Source organism: Antrostomus carolinensis, unplaced genomic scaffold (genome assembly GCF_000700745.2).
Source record: "Antrostomus carolinensis isolate BGI_N321 unplaced genomic scaffold, ASM70074v2 scaffold39902, whole genome shotgun sequence".
Classification (NCBI taxonomy): Eukaryota; Metazoa; Chordata; class Aves; order Caprimulgiformes; family Caprimulgidae; genus Antrostomus; species Antrostomus carolinensis.
The window spans coordinates 15,727-33,243 of record NW_010298308.1 but is presented as its reverse complement, the minus strand read 5'-3'; the positions used below and the strand labels follow the sequence as shown (position 1 = coordinate 33,243).

The 17,517-nt window shown below is 37.9% G+C and overlaps 1 long non-coding RNA gene across 1 annotated transcript in view; it reads left to right on the top strand.

Annotated features, from left to right (window-relative positions):
• LOC104520664 (uncharacterized) overlaps positions 1 to 17,178 on the top strand; it is a 42,019-nt gene extending 24,841 nt beyond the window's left edge. The window contains exons 2-3 of the long non-coding RNA XR_727969.2: positions 13,199 to 13,273; positions 17,074 to 17,178. This is a non-coding gene — a long non-coding RNA (uncharacterized LOC104520664). The remainder of the gene's footprint in view (positions 1 to 13,198; positions 13,274 to 17,073) is intronic.
• The last annotated feature ends 339 nt before the right edge of the window (positions 17,179 to 17,517 follow it).

The following is a 17,517-nucleotide window of genomic DNA, read 5'->3' as shown; positions in this document are numbered from 1 at the left end:
CTTGTCACTGACTTCTGCAAGCCTTTCCACCCATTCCTTCTCTGCTTGTGCTCCTCACCACCCAAACACAAACCAGATCTAATCCTGCAGCCACAGAGCCTGGTACTGTGTACTGTGCTCCTCACCACCCAAACACAAACCAGATCTAATCCTGCAGCCACAGAGCCTGGTACTGTGTACTGCAGCTAGTGTGACCCACTGAGAGACAAAGCAGTTTATATCTGCTTGGATATATATGCCATGTGTGACTTCAGGCAAATCATAGCAAAGGAAATGACAAGTCAGTTGTCAGCAGATACTGGTTGATACTTTCCTTTCAGGACTGCAGGTGCTTTGAAGAGAACAGTCTGGTTGGCCATGCCTTTTTCATCTCTACCTGCAGCCCTTCTGCTTACATAGATCAAAGGCTTTAAGTGGCAAAGGCTGAAACAGGGGGAAGGGGGAAGGTACAGGACATGAGGACATGTTTTTTTGTTAGATGCTGTGTTTATGGACTAGATCTATAGGTCTGCATATCCCACTGTTCTCTGTTCCCATTTACAGTGCTCGGCATATGTGGAAGACTCAACAGGCATTTATTTCTGGACAATCAGGTGTGGGATGTCTGTGTCTGTGTGTTCTCCAGGCAGCTGCACAGCAGCAAATTTGCCAGTTATCCTGAATCATTCTTTGAAACATTCACTGATCAAAATTGATTACAATAAGAATCTTAACTGAAAGAAACAAAGCTGCTCTGAATTGACCTGACATTTCCCCCTATTTCTGGTATTTTGAAAGCTGATGTGTTGGGACTCTTGGACTTGCTACTGTTGGAGTGTATTACTTTGTACTATTGCACCATGGTTGTGTTTTTAAAGTTGAATATCTATACATATCAATAGATGGACAACTGTTTAGCCTTTTTATAAATTAAATTATGTGGGCAATGAGTATTATTGACAGAGTTTTTTCTGTTCTGCTATCACATTCAGTAGTTCACACAATAGTTGGTAGGTAGCTGGTCTTCATGGCTAAGCTACTGGAATGATCCTATCTGCAGCTTGTCTCCAGGAGTTCTATGCCATAGAGTGTACAGGAGGCAGGGCTTTTACAGCTTTTACTTTTTTTTCAGTCAATGTCTTGGCCAAAGATGGAACATTGAACAATAAAAAGGTTAAAATAGAGCTATATATAAATAAAATATGGAAGAAACCTGGGTAACAGGTGCAGTGCTGTCTGGTTTTCAAAAGACTAGAAACTACCAGGTGTCTCTGCTCTACATATGGCAGGCTGGTAAGGAGGGAAACATACACATTTAAAATTTACAACTTCTATTTCCAGTCCTGAGTTGGTTTTGCCCTCACTAAAAATACTGTTTTTTGCTAAAGGCAAGAATAAAAGACAGTCTGAAACTTCTGTGGATTTTGACTTGGAAGAAACAGGACCACACAGATGAAAAGAAGGAAAGCTAGGAAGTCCCTGATGAAATCTTTGCAGTGGCATATTTCTCCATACAGTTCCCTTGAACTAAATACATTTTTTAAATTCTTACCTTTGATAGGTTTTTTTTTTTAATATTTCTTTTATCTGTGTCCAAAGTCTCATCTCTTGGAGACAGGGAGAGCAAGTTATGAACAACAGATACCCGAATAAAGGTGTTTTTTTTTTCTACCTGGGATTTCTGCATCAATAATTTAAACAGTGATTAAAATTCTTGATCAGCAAAATGAAGCAGGTACAGACATCACACCTAGTGTGAAATATCTTCCATCTTAACTTCAAAACTAAATGAGGGAGAGAAAAGAAGCATACCACTGCTTTTCATAGAATCATAGAATAGTTTGGTTGGAAAAGACCATTAACTAATGGCTAAAGAAGTGGCTGAGAAGGATGAATAGGGGACACCTTTGCTAGGACCAAGAAGCCAAGAAATTTAATAGGGTTCAGAAGGATAAGCTGCTCTCTACAGTCACCCAAGGTAGACAAAGCTGCGTCATTTCTAGCCAAGAATATTGTTGGTTGGAATAGGAATAACAGAATAGCAGGAGAGTGCCAGAATAACACTGCTGTCTCGGGAATCAGTCCAGAGAGGGGGAAGAGTATGACTTCTTCCAGGATCAGTGGATAAACACAACTATGGACAGATGGATGATAGAAGTAATCTCTGAGGGATATTCCACAGAACTGCAGGGAAGCAAAACTGGTGGGGGGAGGTATGGAGGGTGATTTGTCTCTTGTCAAGATTGGGAGTGTGATGAAGGAAAAAAAAAAAAGTTCTTCCCCATCTTCACCTGACAAGTGGGATAAACAAACAGTGCTTCCAAATCAGTAAAATTTTAAGGGATGTCTCTTGAAAATAGTCCAAAATAAACCAGTAAAAGCTCTACATTTAGGTATTTATATGTCTGTCATCCCTGTAATATCTAAGCAGTAATTAATGAATTGGAATGTTGATATAATACGACACAGCTGGCAAATGAGATGAATAAGACATGTTCTTTTTTTACCTGTTTTATCTTATCCTGGCATCTGATCTGAGTAGAATGATTTTTCTCTCTTGCTGCTCCTCAGTTCCTGCACTGCAGTTCAACTTTTCCACAATTATTTCCTGTCTCTGATTTTAGAACTCTGAAAAAAGCTGCTTTTCTTCACTTTTTTTCAGGTTTGGATAACCTTTCACCTTACCATTGATGGTTACTTAGGGTAAACAGGTAGTAGTGAAATATATGTACTACAATTTATTCATCGCGGTTGACTCCTGATTGTTTGGGTTACAGGGACTGAGGTGTCGATGAGACTACTTTATTTTCTTCTCTACTTTCCTAAGCTGCCTCTTGTAACTTAAATTTATACAAAGTAAATTAATGCTGGTGATACACAGTGTTCAGGTTTGTCTTGTGGCCGCTTTAATACTAATGGGATTCTGAGCTGTGCACTTTGTTTAATTAAATGATTTGGGGTTCATTAATGATGTAATGGGTAAGTATAATGGCACTTTGTAACGTTAGGTAGCTTTTTATGATGCAGGGCCAGAGTGTCTGCTTGCTTTTTGGGGACTCTAAGAATAACTTCTTGTTGGGAGTTACTGTAACTTGCCCCACCCATCTCAAAAGCAATTATCCTTCTTTAGTCCTTTTTTTTGCCTCCAGCAATATACACTTGTTTTCCATGGTTTATCCAGGAATATGAGAGAAGGAAACATATATAAAATCCCTGTATTGTTAACATGGACCTTGGAATTTTTGGTAGCCCATGGCATCTCATTGTTTAGTAGCACACATAAGTGAACCCAATGATCCTAACCCTTTTTGGCCGTTTAAAGGGAACTTAACGAGTTAATTGCTATTTAAGATTCTTCTTATACTTGCCATGTATAGTAGCAGGAATATGCATAAACTGGGCTCTTCTGAAAATCTGCATGATGTAGAAACATTATTTTGAGCAAGTCAAGATCTGCTTTCACCTGAAAGAATACTTGATGTTGAAAAATAAATCTTGTTCACACCACTGAAAGTACTGCTACGTACTGGAAGAAAGGCTTTCACTTACCAATTCAGAAAAATTAGCTACAAAGTTGGTGTTTTTCTCCACTCATTCTGTTAAGAAATATCAAGTAACCAAGAACCAGCTATTGCTAAGAAACTGATAAACTGCAGTGGCAATGGTGAAGAGCAATTACAATAAAGCCACATTATGATGGGTTCAATTTTCTGTCATGATGCCGCTGCTTGAAATGGATCCATATTTTGGCTTATCCTCTGACATTAGATTTCTTCTTGATGCTAGGAAAGCTGTTATTATATGGCCAGAAAAATATTTTTTGACTTTGTGATCTCAAAAAGCACCAGGACATAAGGTTTAAGTGCTGAGGATTTAGGTAGTCCAGTGAGCTGTGAGATGATCTGGATTAGTGCCCTGACTGTCAGCTCCAGGATGACTAGAAATCTAGGTCTCTGAATCCAATTCCGTATAATCAAAATAATTTTGCCTCTCCTTTGCCATTCGCTTTTAAATGACTGTGTTGTTTGTTGCAATTGTTTTTGCATATATGTAGCTATGTTAGCCAGGAGAAAATTACTCTTCCTGTCTCAGAAAAGTGCATCTTTTTGTGTTGACTGAAGTTAGAGTAATGTATGTACAAGACCTACAGATTGCCATTTATAGTTCTGCTGTCTTTTCAAGGGAGATTGAAGGGAGCCTCCTTCCCTCTTTTTCAGGTATGTCCCTTTGTTAAGACTGCGGAAAATGCTCATAATAGTTTTACTTAAGCATTATGAATTCTCTGCATATGATATAGCTCTTTAGAATGTTTCCATATCACATTCTGGACCTCAAGTTTTAGTGCGCTGTAGAATTCCATGGGATTTGAGGCTGCTGTGTATTTTGTAGGATCAAGTACCTAACATTGATACCATCAGTGCCATTAGTCTTGAGGTTAATTGGAAGACCTTTGTTTTTTCCCCCTTGCGTTTGCCTAAGCAGTGATGAATACTTATCTGGGCACAGCTCCCTCATGGGAAGACTGCTGAAGAAATAATTTCTTTTTCTGGGAACCAAAGATTTGGGAAAATCAAAAAAAGATCTACCTGTGTCAGCTAACGGGACAGGCCCTGACTGTTTGTACTATTACTGATGGGTAACTTGCTGTTTAGAGAGTACAGAGAGCAACTAGGGTCAGAAACCCGATGACACATCAATATCATGTGTGCTTCTGAGGAAGGAACTTAGTGGTTTCCTTTTAAAGGAAACCCTATTAATTTAGCATTAATAATGTATTGAACTTTAAAGGCTCAAGGATATTGAGGCCATTTCTTTGAAGTTGCTGAGTGTCCCCAAACCACACTGAAATTAATGGGAGTGCAAGGCATACAGTGTGATGTAAAGGGCTATTCTGAAGTTAATATCACAAGATATCTTGCTTCTTCTTACTGCATTGTTTTATAGAGCTCCTCAGACTTCATATCTAGACACGATTAAACAATTAATTGGAGAGGAACTACCCCATCTAACCCAACACAGGGTAGGCTGTTGTGTATGCTGACACTCCTGTCCTCAGAGACTCTGGAAAACATTGAAACAACCAAATTGTATTAATGTGGTTTAGGACCCATGAAACCCTAATCCTGCCATCAGTGACTGAGATGAAAGGTGCTGAGTCTCTGGTGTCACCTTTTGAAATTCCCACACTGCATGCAATCAGTATTATGTTCTAATTTCTGCAATACAGTTATGTATTTTCTCCTGCATTAATTTAATTGCTTTGATTCCTTGCAGTAGTTCAGCTTTGTTGCCATTTTGACTCTTGTGCCAGAGAAGGAAAAGAACTATACCTCATTCAAAAGCCATGTGAACACCGTAGATATGTATGAAGTCTGAGGAAGCAGAGGCTTGCATCCCTAGTTGATAGTAATTTGTAGGTAGAACCTTCAGCATTCTTTCATATCGAAGTTGCTCAGCTTTCCCAGACAGAATAGAGAGATGTATACGAGTTCCCTGTCTCAATCATTTCAAAAATAAAATTTTGCTGAAGAAGTTACGAAAAATGTATTTTAAAAATTGAAGCAGATAACATTAGGTGCAGCACTGCCTTAGTATTCCAGGCATGTTGGCCAAAAAATACTTGAAGAGGGCAAACATACCATCTGTTACATCATGTGGTCTAACTCTTGCACATGTGTGTTAGTCACATTAAAAGGAGAACAGCTTTATAGGGACATTTAATGCTCTACAAATTGAGTTAGGAAGAGTATGCAGAGTTTTGTGTTAAATTGGGTGCAGTGACAAAGTAATTCACACTGCAGTGCAATTCATCATTTACACAGGTGTACTTAGGTGCTCAGGGAAGAGTGAGTCAAAATAGTTTTAACTTTTTCTGATTAAAAGGTTTAGATACAACCCATGCTTTTGTTCGATTATATTAGAACTTAAATAACAGTTGCATGATTGGGCACGTATGGAAAAGTGCTTATTACAAGTTGTGACCCACCACCCAAAAATGTATTTATACAGCTTCCTTTAACAGCATGATATAGCATGCAGTTACCTAGCATGGCCATCTCAGGTTCTTCATAATCTTTATTGGGAATGATTCCTGCTTACACATAAGCTTATTTAAACTGTTTTGTTAGTATTCAGGGGTCAAAAAGCAAGTTATTAACTAATTACATTTTAACAGCTGAGTGAAGCACAACCTATAAGCACCTAATGAGCACAGTTTCATGAGATCCCTTCTACTAAGTCTGGCTATTTCCCTTCTTGAACAATGGGATGATAACTGGTATTACAAGCCAGTTTTTCAGGTAGATAAATGAAAGTGCATAGTCACCTGCAAGATTCAGAGCAGAGAAAGAAATGATGTTCTGGAGTCCTGCCTGCCAGTTCTGTGCAGTGGCCTTTAGCTATCCCTTGCCTTTGGCTCTTTCCTCCCCTTTTAAGGTTTGAAATTCTTTAGTGAAAACGTTCACAAATATATTTGACTGGAGGGGATGACAATATCTGCACAAGATCTTCCTCTCTGCTGAACAGAGCTGAGCCTTATACCCACTTTTTACTTCCTGCAAACTGAGTTATTGATAGATACTACCAAAGTCTTGCAGCGTTCTGGTGAGGGTGCTGTAAGCAGAATGCGCGTCCTAATATGGGTTTAAGTACTTGTAAAATCTTAGTTTATGGTTCTCCCAGCAGCATTTAGTGACTCTGGACACTCAGTGGCTCTCATCAAAAGCCAACTACACAGGGACAGTAGATGCAGCTGTTAGCTATATTGTAATGTTATGCCACATTATTTGTCACTACTGCCAGTGTACATATGAGTCTGCTTGTATGAAATCTCACCCTTTGGCCTAGAATTTTAATTGGAATCTTATCAGGAAATAAAATTACAAAAAACAGAAAATACACAGAATAGCCAAGTCTCTGTGCCATTGCAGAGTTCCCATGATAGTGCCTTACTTTTGCTCTCTGACGTGATAAAAACAGGTCACGTCCGTTTTGCTTGTGTTGAATACTGTTTGGAATTCACAGCAGCAGTGAAAGCTTTTACACATGGGAATGGTGGAAGAAGGATTTATGGAATTGGAAAGTATTAACTTAATGAAAGAGCATTTGCATGTTTTCTGAGCAAAACATTATTTTTCTGAGCAAAACAAAAAAAATCTGGCATAGCTGATGAAAGCATTTTATTTATTGATCCCTTTATAATCCTTTGTTTTCATTTTCCTCCCTCATCATATGGTGATGCATACAATGTACGCTGTAATATTCATAAGCAGGCTAACCTTTCTTGTCCTGTAACTATTCACTTATAAATGATGCTATATATAGTGCTTGAAGTGTGTGTTGTTAGGTTCTTTTAATATAAAAAGGCTGCATAAAAACATCTTAAATAAAAGCTGCAATTATGTACAGACTTGTTTTAAACAAACTGAACATTAATTATAGAGCTGAATCTTCAGCTAATTGCATCTGCTTAGTTCCCCTGCTGTCAGGTCCACTTTATACATGTGTATCCCATTTGCTTTAAGAGGCATTTGTTGATGTGAGCCAAAAGCTGGTACTTGTATGACTGAAGATGTTGAAACTGATTTTTTTAGAATGAGTAAGTCTGTGTTCCCTCCAAAGTTTAGGCAACCCATTCTTAGGTTTAACCCTGTGCAAAATATCCATATAAAATGTAGTAACTAAAACTATTTAAGATAATTAAAAAGTATGCATATTACCTAAGATTCTGGAAATGGAGTTTAGCAAAAAATATTAAACTTTTTCTTACAACTATTTAAAAAAAAAAAAAACCCAACCATCCTGCACTGCTCTCTGTAGGGCTAATTTTCTATTAGAACACATGATCTTCTAAAACACTACAGGAAAATTCCTCTGATTTTAATTTCTGCCATAAGGCACAGCCATCTTGGATTACTTGTGAATGACTGACAAAGAGGTCTGGAGGGTGATGAAGCTACTCAGAGTGAACTGTGGAGCTCTAGTTGGAAAGTCAAATAGTGTTACATAGCTAAGCAGTAGCTTCCATTAGCTGAAAGAGAAACAGGATAAGGCCTATAATGCCAATAGTCTGTGGGACACAGAGTGGATAGACATGAAGATCACACCAGCATCTAATACCTTATAAATATATCTTTCTTTTTCAGTGTTCACCATTGTAATAGCAGATTTGAGGATTCCTCTGTCTTGTAGGAAGCACTCTGTCATTTTTCTCTGAGTTTCATATCAAAGTACTAGCAGTGAATTAATGATTTGCACTGTTTGTAATGTGACTCTATGGCTCATAGTTGCAGCTGGTTTTCTTTTTAATCTTGTAACTATGCAGAAGAGGTAACAGTGATAAAAACATTATCATGTATTTAATGCCAGAGCAATACTAGCCAGGTTATCACAAGCAAGATTCGTAGGATGTAAGTTGAGTAGAGATAAGCATGCAGAGTGATTAATACAGCAATCAGAAGAGCTCAGATCAATAAAATTCAGATGAAAAAAGATTTTTTTCCTAACTGCAGTGAGCTTGATTCTCCACAGTCTAGTGTGTTTTTCATCTGTGTGAAATGGCAGTAAAGTGAATGGAGAATTCTGATCTGGCAGGAATCTACTCTTGGGTTATGCTCAGATGTGAATGACATAAACTATGGCATCTGATACAGGCCTTTTTATCTTTTATTTAAGTATAGAAAGTAAATAAGCAGTTGTAGCATGACTTGTTTATATCTTGCAAATAAGCATATTTACTGAGGAGTATTTTATATTATGTCAGCATTAGCATTCCGACAAGATAAAGACCTCTTCGCACTGCAAATTATAGGCAGATATTTGAGCATCTGCATCTTGGTACCTGGGATCTGATACAGTGTTATCTGATGATTTTAAAATAGTTTTACTGACTGAGCAACACCTTCTCTTTGAAACCTAAGCCTACTCGTTTTAACCTCTAAGCTAAATATAGTTAACCGGTTACTTTATGGGGCATTGGCATCTTTTGCTGTTTGCTTTTACTGTATTTTTTATGATCCTGTACAATACTGTTTCCCTGTACATGGAAATCACTAGGAAAAAAAATGCACGACATCATGCAGAACTTAGCCTGTAATTTTATGCTCTGCAATGAGACGTACCTACAATAACCTGACGAAATGAAAGCAACACACGTCATATCAGCTCCAAGTAAATATCCTGTCTCCTCTACAGCAGCTGCATTGAAAGAGATCTGACATCATGGTGTTACATCAGCAGAGCTACTAATCTGATAGTAGTGATTTCAGTACTGAGGGGGAGAATGCTGTAGCAAATGGAGGTCAGTCAATATCCTCTAGCACTTTGGACAAACGTGGCATTGTGGACTGTCCCAGCTAATGGCAGAACACCGTGCTGATGCTAACGTTGCTGTTGCAGAGCTCCTTGTGCAGGTAAACTGCTCCTAACAGCAAAATGTCTGTTCAGATGGGTCTGTTTATTTTGGTGCCTTGCAGAAGCAACAATATTTCTTGGAAACAATAGGCATACTCTAGGTTTTGGTGGCAAAAGCAGAAGTCTGATGTATCAGAAATGATTTTTTTTTTTTTTTTTTTAGATATTTAACTAACGCTCTTTAGGAATACAGAATGGCTTTCTAGACCTTTTGCCTCCTCAATAGCTTATGTGTCAGGTCATGCCAAAAAAAAAGAGCAGCCATGGATGTGCTGCAGTGTTCTGGTAGGAACACTGGAGTATCAGAATCCACAAAGCAAGCATGCATGTCTCTTTTTATGGTCCTTAAGTGGGAGAACTGCAATGAAAGGTACAATAGTTTTACTTTAACTGAAACAAGAAGGATGCTGAGAAAATTTTGCTATTTTTGCTGTCATGAGGTGGTGCATATGAAGAATCCTTCTCCCTGGCAACAATTCCTGAACCATAAGGTTAAACCTGTTTACCCAGGCACAGTGCCATTCTGTCAGATGGGCATTGATACACCAATTGTAGAGACCTTGTGTTGTATGTGCATCAGGTGTAAGTGTCCCAGATAGGATTCCCAGCAAGGACTGTCCATATGTCTGTTCATTCTAATTTTATATTCTCTTGTTCCATTACTAATCCAGATATGGGTCTGATTATGTTACAAAAATAGAGAACAACTTTTTACTCCTTTAATAAGACCTCTTACCCACTTGTGTAACATACATTGGAGTAATGTTTTAGGAGAAGAGAAACTTCCCTCCCTGGCCCTACCAAACCCCATCCTTCTGTATTCAGAGAAATTAGAGCTTTATAAATCTTTTTCTTTTCTAAGCAAAGTCCCTGTAGGATCCATCAGAGTAAATCTTTGGCACCAAGCTAGATTTCATATGCACAGCAGAGTGGGAATCTGTCTTCAGACACTCTCTGTGTTATTTTGCAGGATGTTTTGCCTGAACCGGTATAAAACATTGAGGTTCCAGGGTTCAAGAAAGAGCAAGGCATAGGGGATTGTCTCCCTAGCTGCTCTCTCACAACCACCACCTGCCTTTCCTCTTGATTTCATCACTGGCCTCAGTTTTCTGTAAATCAGTAGGACAGAGTCCCAGCATTGCTCTTGCCCTATCTTAGATGTTTTATATGGCAATGGTACAATATATTATTTTGCTTATTATACTCCTTTTTATGTGTTTCATTTTCATGTGTATTGAAGAGATAAGCATCTGATATCTGTGGAATGTGCAGAGTTATGCCAGGTCATGCTCTTCACTGATAGCTGAAGCAATTGCACAGGAATCCAATTATTTAGTACAAAGCTTTGATAATCTAATTTTCTTGCACATCTCATGCAGTCTGTTCCATATTAATGCAGCAGATTTTAAAAAAATATGACAAAAATCTTAGTTTTCCTGATATTCCTTTTGGAATTAGCTTTACTAAGCGCTGGGGCAACACACAGAAGCAGAGCTGCAGAGATGGCCTCTTTTGATTTTTGGTTTAATTTAAACTCTGAATAATTACATTTTTCTTCTGGACCTGGCATGTATCATTTCAATTGGCCACAGAGTGGGCAAAAGTGATACTTTTTTGGTTGCATATGTTTCTATGAATGCTGATAGTAAGCGGTTTAGTTTGAAAATACCAATCCTCCCTGAAGTCTTTTTAACTGGCCCCTATCTACATACGTGCTTTTTCCACCCACATTTAAAATGCAGCTGCCTCTGGTTGGCTGAACCAGCTCTAGCTGTGTATATTACTACAAGATGCACTTTAATGCAATGGAGTTTTCTGGGAAATTTTAAGTAGAAGTATCATTGCTGTGCTTTGTTGGGACTCACTTATTAGCATCCTCTCCTATTGCAGAAGAATCCTGAAATCTTTAAGGACTTGTGTTGCAGAACATAGAGGCATAAAACCAACCTGCATGAACCAGTGTTGAGATCCAAAAACGTGCAGTTCAGACTGGCCATGAATATTTTGCTGCTCAGATATTTGGATTGTGGGTTGGGATTTGCCATTTTCCAAATGTTTGTGTAGTGCAGTCCAGCACAACAAAGCCATACACAGTTTGAGTTCTCTAGGCAATGATATAAAAGCTAAAATAATGAAGGTAATGTCATCTGCAAACTGTAAAAAATGGGCAGTGGAATAGTCCTTTCCATTTAGCGTGTCACCATTCAATTAACGAAACGAGAATCAGTACTGCAAGGAGAAATCAGCATCCACACATACCCCATTCCACTAGCATGTCTGGATTTCTGTTGGTCCTTTTGTCAGTATGTTTAATTAACTCCAGCTTTACTTTTGTTTCTGCAATTTACAGTCACTTAAGTCAGAAATATTGTTTTGTAACTGGTAGAACAGTCTGTAATGGTCCTCATCTTGTATCCTTTTCAGTCTGAATGTCACATCCTCTTTGTAATTTTTAATAACAACAATTTTTATTATATTGCTGGTACTTTTCCTGGGATAATTATCTCTTTTGTATATAGTATGTGATCTAGAAATGAAACTGCAGCAAAAAGCTGCTAAATCCAGCATTTTCTGTAGCTATGTATTTATGTCAAAAAATTCTTGGACCTAGTGCAAGAGATTGAAAGTATCTTATCAAACAAAACCAACCCTAAATTTAAGTTAATGATATACAAGGTAGCTGAGCTTTCTGTAGTTCAGTGCAAGAAAGTTGCTCTAAGTATGAAAATATCAAGCAAAATACAGGTGAAGGCAGAACATATTTGCATATCAGCTCTACTCTGCTATCTTATGGAAATGAACTGCATGTTTGTCTTGCTCTGTGTCAGTATGCTCTTTGAAAGTATTTCCAATTAACAGAGATTTTACATTTTTCACCACAAAATTTGCTCCAGTTCTGGTTGCCTTCAAGACAAAGAGAAGTAATGACCTGATGAGTAGCAAACTGACTGTCCTTTCTTCTCTTGGCTTTTCAGGAGTTTAGAAAGTCATTTAAGCAACAGTCTTATCAGGGACAAACCTTATTCAAAGCTTAGACTTTTCTAGTTACAGCCTTCAGAAACCTTTCATTGTGCAGCTGCGCTGTGCTATCGAACTCAACTGAAATAGAGTTGCATGTCACATGTGTGTAACAGAAGCAAGTACCTTGCCTAGCTACCAGGATGACTGCGGTGGGGGATAAGTAGCGGGTGCTACATTGCAGACAGAGAAGACAGCAGAAAAAACTTACGTTCAGCATTATAGCGTAAGCCAATGTTTGTAAAGCTATGGGCTGTGCATTTCTGTTCTGGTTTTGGAACTCGAAGCACAGAGGATGAGAGGAGAAGCAGTTACAGGCACAGCTATTGCCTGTAGTTCACTCTGTCACTTCTTCCCATTGAAAGTGAGAGCTTAGTGGAGAACTTGGGAAAGGAAGGACAGAAACTGCTTTTCAGTCTACCAGCTTGTACTCAGATATTGACTACTGTATATGCGCACATGCTCTCTGCATGTTTATCCCATACTGAATTTATGGGTGGCACAGAAACCATCAATAGTGCTATAGATCCTCTTTTTTCTGCCTGAATTTTTAAGTTTAGTGATTGGTTTTTCAGAAGCTGAGTATGTTTTACTGTCTGAGAAACAGAGACAAGTTTCTTTAAGATACAGATGCTTATCATAATTCAATAAATTGAATAAACATCACTTGTGAACTAGAGGAATGTCTCTTCTGTCAACGATGATACCTCAGAGTTTACAGAGTTAATGTAATTAAATATTTCCTGTGTCTTGCCTTAATTTTATTGTTTCTTTGATTATTTCTTTCTAGCTCAACAAAATTCACCAAAAATCCATGAAGGCTGGTGGGCTTATAAGGAGGTGGTCCAGGGAAGCTTTGTTCCAGGTAAGTGTAATTTAGAAAGCTTAGTTCTTATTAAAGACTTTTTCACTGGAATTAATGTAGTTGGATTTGGGGAGATTTTCTGATTTTCTTTTTTTAATGCATTGCAAAGGTTTGAAGTACACAAGTATTCAACGTCACATTATAGTAAAGTGTGAAAAGGGTTTTTGTGAATACATTGTCCAAAGACTATGGCTGTTTTCCAGCAAAGAAATTGTTTTGATGACATTCTTGGTTTCTCTCAGTAAAACTAACATGATGCTACTTTGTGAATGAGTATGTTCTGTGTATAGAAAAGAGAAAAGGAGGACTGAAAAGCAGTATTAACTGGATTAATTTACTTATCTGATGCAGCACTTGTAGATAATCCCATTTCTATAATTTAAGAGTGTATTAGGAAAGGAACCTAATTGAAATATACACCTAACATGAAAGTTTCGCTGATTTTTGTTTTGAAAACAAGAAATGGTGAGTGAAAAAAGATTAAATTCTAACTTGGCTTTAGTAAGATAATGAGTAAGGCAACTGAAAGGATCTAAATAAGAAACATCAGCTGAATTTGATAGGCAAAAGTGCAATTCAGGCTAGCAATAGCCTGGCTTTGGTCAGTATGGGTAGAGCTCCTCCGAAATGTGCATTGGTTGTCCTTATGCTATGTACTCCATAAGTGTCCTGTGGTCTGAGCAGGCCTTAGCTTGTTCTTTTTAGCTCTGGATCTCTCTAACACGTTTCAGGATGCAAGCTGCCTGAGACAGTAGAAGTTTTCTTAGACTGACAATTTTTTATTTTGTTTTTAACCTGCATTTGACTCCTAATCTTTTTATGCTCCCTTTCTATAAAAATTATTTTATTCTTTCTTTCAAACAGAATTGCTTTGTTGGGTCTTCAGTGTTCCATTTGACTAGATGTTTCCACTTAGAAGGGGAGTCAAGAAACTTTAGCAACCTCCACTTGCTGTTCAGTTGTAGAGCTGATTTGACAGTACATTCTTCATTCAGTATACACAGAAACATTCAGTGATTATTTTGTTCATTATGTTTTCAGTGCAACTGAGATGAATATGCATTAATTTAGATATATTAGCTATATATTATGAGCTAAAATAGTGCTTCAAGTTGTATCATGGATGCACCATTAAAATTGCTGCATGATCTTTATTTCCTCTAAGTATTAGAAAATACTAAGACCTTCTAATTATTTCAGCTTAAAGTTACTGACAAAAATAATTTAATTGTCAACATGTAAAGAAACACATATAATCAGGTAATGTTTGTGGTATTCTAGTCTTAATACCATGATAAATTTGGGCTTGGGAACATCGTTAGAAGATTAAGGAGGAAATAGACATGACTAACTTTCAGGGAGGAAGACTTTCTAGACTAGTGTGGAGAGACACCTCCTTTCTGAGAGAACCCTGAATTATCCATACATGATGAATATCGGCCTAACCTAGCACACATCCTCAAGAATTATTCCAGAAGGACAATTATGAACAGCTCACTGAAGCAGCCGTGCAGAAAGCAAGGGTAATTTGGGGGCACCTTTCTTGCAGACTGTCATATTTATTTCAAATTAAACTCTGCAACCTGTATGCCTCAGCAAAAGAGAGAAATCCCATGAACTTTTACAGAACAAACAACTGATTTTTTTCAGCAGCATCTAGATTTTGTAGTCTTTGAAAACCACATTTAAAGCATTTCAAGAATGCATTTTATGGTTATGATCTAAGACTAACACATCACAAAGGATATGTTAGTGCATATCAAGTTGATCCATAATGTTAGCAGTCACATACCAGATCTCGCATGAGATGCTAATTAGCACCTGAGAGGTGATAGCTGCGAGGCAGTGTGAGGAGCTATAGCTGGGAGTTGCTGACTGATGTGCACCGAAGCAAACAGCTTTAACCATCTGCTAAGATGTTTCCTTTCCACAGCTGTTTGTCCTGTCTCAGGGCTGGAAGTTACCACCCCCAGAGACACACTAGAAAAGAATATTTGTCCAAGACTCTGTCACTGCAGTTCAAAACTGGAATCTCAGCTAATATGATTGACATGAATACAGCTCTTGAGCTGCTTGGGGGAGCAACCACAGGCATAGAGATGACTAATTGGGGGTAATAGCATTGTAAAACACTCCAGGATGAGTTGCTAGAGGTTGTCTGTCACAGCTTTGGCTGTGTGAATACTTTTCGCCTACTTCAAAGCAAAGTCCCTGTTTTTCTTTGAACTATCACTTCTTTCATGTATAGTTGTGTAAGAAGGCATTCAGGAGTGTATCAAAATATGCCTGGGTTAGACTATGCCATTCATAAATTTTTCCACTTAATACTCTGTTTTGGATGCATTTGAGTCAAGTCCTAACAGATGCTCTGGATCTTGTCTTTGAGCAGTTCATAAAATCAAACCGTCTTTGCTACACTCCCCAAATCCCGGATTCCCTATACTCTGGGATAGATTTTATAAAAATTATTTTAAATCTCTTTCTAATGTAGTACATTAATCTGGACACAAGTTTTTTTCCCCGGATTCTGGGATTCACAACTTAAATGACGTGTTGTAAACCAGTGGTTTGCAATTACTGATGTCTGTATAAGATGCAAGACCATCACATTGTCATTGCCAACTTCCCTTCTTGCACTGCTCAAGAGAGAAGAGAGCAATGGGGATGACAGGTTCTCTCACTACGGTAACCGTGGCTCAGGTCTTTCTTGGTGCCAAACCTTGCAGGTGAGGGTGCAGAGCTGTCAAGTGCAGGAAGGAAGATGCACCAGTGGCTGGATCTGTGTATATACAAGTGAAGTATAAAACACTCTCCCATCTCTCACCTTTTCTAAAAACCAAGAATTGCTCTTATGATTTAAATCATGTATGCAAACAAAATAGAAAATAAATAGTGCTTTAAAATGTAAATTGAATGCAAATTAGGTTACAAATTAAACGTCAGGGAATGTTCAAGGATGAAGAATGAATACTTTGCGTAATAATCAAATGATCTATATGGTTACATACTTTCACTACACAGACTTTTGCTGATATGGAATATCAAAGTATTTCAGGATGGGTTAAAATACATTGAAATAAACTTTTTAATATCTTTTGGATGCATTTTGCTGTGACTATGAATAAGTTGTGTCACTGGGGTAGTGCAAGCATTTTCAGGGTGGTAAAGGCAATAATATTTCAAACTATTCTGTACTATTTATTTTATTTCACATAGATGCACATAACTTTTGATACCCTGTGTATCTGATTTTATTTATTCTCTTCACACTGCTCCTGTTTTTTTCATAGCATCATAAAAGTGGGCTTTGGTAAGCATAAGATATAAAGGTGGTTAAATCTAATTTGTGATCATGGAATTCACTTGCCCAAACTTCATCCTGTTACTGAAACTTTGGACTATGTGTTAATATGAGGGTGTGTTTCTTGCCCTGGGAAGACACTCTCTTCATGACCCTTACTGTATTATCCCAAGTCTAAAGTTACTTTACAAGGTGATAGTGCTAATCTTAGCTAAGAGGAGGAAGTCCATCTCTACCAAGTAACAATTGAACTTTGCTGAAGGAGCAGATAATGTTCTCCTTCCTTATAAGAAAGGTTATAAAACAACTTTAATTCCAGATGAACATCTACAGCCACTATGATTTATTATTGGCTACAGATCATCAAATCAAAGGCTACCTGTTTCCCTCAGACTGTGAGATGAGAAATCCCCTATTCATAGTTCCTTTCACAACTCACTTTACTATAAAAGGGAAAAGACTGATAGAAATTGATAATGCTGCTCCTGCCTTTTGCAAGGATCATGTTTATGGGATTATACCCTAACATAGACCAGCTGGCAGAGCTGAACTGACTCAAAAGGAATACAGGGCAGTGTTTGTGAAGCACTGAGAACCTCCCTCCAAGGAGGAAATGCATGAATTTGGTAAAGATTTACAAGGAAAGAGAAGCCTGAAATGATTGACAGTCTTGGTCATGAGTGCCAAACCTGTTTTAAACTTCCTGCTATCACCATGTCCTTTTGTTATGGCCCACAAAGGAAGTTCAAGTATCCCTAGTTTCTCCTTTGTGAGCTTTAAGATTTCTCAGCTTTAAGATTTCTTTTAAACTATAAATTTCTTTATGTATGTGTCCAAAAATAACCTTTGAGGGCAGGTCCCTGTAAGAACCATGAACTGCTTGTCCATGGCCTGAAACTGAGAGACATGAAACTTCAAACACAACTTAAACTTTCTGAAAAGC